The sequence below is a fragment of the Solanum stenotomum genome, chromosome 11, assembly GCF_019186545.1.
Source record: "Solanum stenotomum isolate F172 chromosome 11, ASM1918654v1, whole genome shotgun sequence".
NCBI lineage: Eukaryota > Viridiplantae > Streptophyta > Magnoliopsida > Solanales > Solanaceae > Solanum > Solanum stenotomum.
The window spans coordinates 39,947,197-39,951,062 of NC_064292.1; positions in this window are offsets into that span (position 1 = coordinate 39,947,197).

Genomic DNA, 3,866 nt, shown 5'->3' on the forward strand with positions numbered 1-3,866 from the left:
TACGTATTCAGATTCCAGGTTTGAATTTATTTTTAAAATATGAATTAAAATGCTCTCAGGCACTATTCCTAAGATATTTCTCTCTCCTACTTCTTAGGAATGAAAACACCTTTTATGGCGGTTCTAGTCAGAAATTAAACACTTTTCTTATGAACCCATTCTTCTTCTTTTCAGATCCGATTAGATAGTTTCTACACAAAGATGGGGTACAATAGGATTTACTTCAATACATGTTTTAAGTCTATTGACATCAAAAGTAGACATTTGATAGTGCTATCTGGTATGATGGATGGAAAAAGTCGTAATATGATGAGAAGATCAAACAATTGGTATGCTTTTTGATGTGGAGAATTTGGCATAAGAAAATATCGATTGGTGAAGTTTTGATGAGCTTGAGAATTTCAGATTTCGTACATTGTTGTTGTAATAATAGTGTAAATGAATCTTTTGATCATTTATTCATCAATTGTACTATGTCTTCTAGTGTGTGGAAGTTTTTTGCAAAGGCTGTTGGGATTCATGGACCATTTGTATAGCTCAAGCATGTGATTCAATTATGGTGGAAGACAGAGTGTGTAGCTAAGCTTAAACCTTTATTCAAAGTCATGCCTTCCGTCATCATTTGACATATATGGAAGATGAAAAACTTGATTAAACATGGGAACAATGTCTAAAATGGCCATGATTTTGAGCATCAATAGGCTGTTGGTGTGGTTTGCTAAGCTAAGATATCCATGGATGGTTGACATTCCTAGTGCTAGGGCTGAATTGATTAGATATCTAGAGGAATATACTCTAGTAAATTTGTAGTGTGGAAAGCTCCTAATAGAAATTGTTTTAAGTGCAATACAGATGGTGCTTGTAGAGGTAACCCAAGACCTACCTCTCTAGATTTCTGTATCAAGAATTGGGAAGTAGATCTAGTGTATACTGCTGAAGGATTGTGGAGTCATTGAAGTAGAAATCAAGGCTACTAAGAATGGTTTAGAGTATTATTTATCTAATGGACTAATACCTATATCCATTGAAACTGATTCCTTAATAGCTAAGAAGATTTTGGATGGGATTTTTGGGAAGTTCCTTAGTTGATCTCAGTTGATGTAAGGGTATCAAAGACATAATGATCAATGATCTGGATGAGATTGTTTACATATACAGAGAAGGAATCAACTTGCTGATTTTTTCACTAACCATGATTTTAGTTTTCCATGTACTACTACTATCAGATAGTTTCATCATCTACAAGAACTCCACAAAACACAAAGGAAATTCTATTACTGGAAAAACACAAGTGCCCTAATTCGAGAATCAGGAAATTTCAAAATAGGGCTTCTAATCATGGAAAAATAGTCACCGATTAATTTTGTTACAGTAATTGCAAGGATATAGCAGTGGCGGAGCTACAGCCATCGAAGGGTGGTCAGCTGACCACCCTTCGCCAAAAAATTACACCATATAAAGAGGTTAAATTCTGGATTTAAGGGATAAATAATTAATGTTGAACAACCTTGACATAAGTTCTTCCGTGGCATAGTGGTTAAGCATGGTCGTTTCCACCCGAGGTGCGCAAGTTCGAATCCCGTGAGTGCACAACTGTTTTGGCTTTATTTTGAGAGCAGAACACAACCTCACACACCATTATTATGTTCCTCAAGTTTCTTAATTATTGATATTACAATTTTAATAATATAGAGTAACATATACGAATACATTATTTTAATTTTGAATATTTAGATATCATGTATTTCTAATTTTTATCTAGGATATAATGCACTTTCGAATGGTGAAAACAAAAAAGCCACCATTTTACATTATTTGTGTTTATATATGTTAACAACTTTAAACCCAAGGCTAAAATCAATATATGCATTTTATCTTCTTCTTCTTCTTTAAGAAATTTTTTTTCTACTGGGGTGATTTATGTTTCGTAAAGCTAGACGCATTTGTTCTATCAATATTTCACTTTAAAAACAATAATCATATATTTTTATCATATAAAATCAATGCATCAAAAAGAAGAAAAAAAACTTGATTGTTTATATTTGATATTGAGAAATGTTGAGATTGTTCATTGTAGAATCACTAGGTTAAGCAAATAACATTCAACTCACTTATTAAAAAAAAATCTTGAACACCCTTGATGAAATTGCTGGCTCCGCCACTGGGATATAGCAAAATCAATAACACATTCAGGAGCTAAGAACAATCACAACGGTTTCAGGTTCTGTAAATGTTTGTGATAATAGAGATGAGCTTTTATCTAACAGTAACAGTCGATAACATTGTGGTGAGTTGATACCTTGAATCCTAGATCTGTTGCAGTGGTATTAGCTCGTTGTATTTTATTCTGTAGAGGTTGAAGACTCAAGGTGTATGAACTCATTTATAGCTCACTTGTTTTCGATTGGATCTGGGATGTATTTCATTCTGTAGAGGTTGAAGACTCAAGGTTTATGAACTCATTTATGGCTCATGTCACGCCCCGAGCTACCCCCGAGACGCGGACACGAGACCTAGGACCACAAGTGATCCCAAGCTAACCCTGCTGGCATGATCATGAGCATACTAAATATAATCTGAATAATAGAAACTGTGCGGAAGCTAAATCATAAATAAGATGAAAAGATGGGGACTACCCATATACTATAACTGAGATATATGATAACTGATGAGTTTAATACAAAGAAGATATTAACTCAATACTAAGTTGAATCTAACTATGTCTGAAATAAGCCTCTAAACTGACTAGAAATGTTGGGACATGCCCCAACTAGATCTAGCAAAACTGAAACTAAAGACTAAAAACGATAAAGATAAACATGTCACTAGTCCTTGAAGAATGAGGACTCACCACTGATGCTACTGAACTGAAGATTGAGAACCGATCTAAACGTGATCTGGATGCTGAGAACCTAAACCTACATCACGAGAAGATGTAGCGCACGTATGCGTCAGTACTTGAAAGGTACTGATCATGCAGGATAGAGTAAAGCTGAAATAACATATAACTGAACAAAGCAATAAAGCAATGAAATAATCTGAACCTGATATAGATACTGAAAATACTGAATACTGAGCTAACTGATGCAATGACCAAATTTATAACATGCTGAGACTGAATACTGACTGTACTGAAATATGGTCAATGCAATAGAGTCTGACTGAACTGTGGGAGCTACTAATAACCGACATAAAACCACATGAGCTAAATGTGGAGTCCGATGTATACGCCCCATCGAGAGGACCCAATATACCCTGCCAGAGGTATAGAGGCATGCTGGCGTGATCACTAAACTGATGTTGCCCACAGAGGGGACTTACACCTACGTGGCTCGTAGTTCTGGGACTATATGGGTACGCTGAAACCCTAGTCCAACTCGGTATTATGCTACTCCCAATGAATTAAGTAGTTAACTGGTTATGACTGAATTTCTGTAAATACTGGATAGCTCGAAACTGAACATGCAAACTGAGAATGCAACAATTAATCTGATAATGATGCATTCATAAACTGAGGCATGTAAAACTGAATACTGAAATATCTGACCTAGCATGTGTAATTCAAGAACTAAAGAAATACATAGCTAGGGTTCTGAAATTCATGCGATAAACTGAGCAATAACATGATAATCTGATTTGGAACATTTAAATAACTAATTCATGATGATCTGCTGTAATTCTAGAAACCCTAGGTCTGTTCATAATCATGGAATCAAGAATCTGACTGAATTCTAGGGACCTAATGGGCGAAAGGAACCCACTAGTGAAATCCCACATACCTGGTGACGAATTCCACGGAGAAATCTTTCGATTTCGGGGCTGGAACTGAAGAAACCTCGCTGCGTTCTTGAACTAGGGTTCTTGAC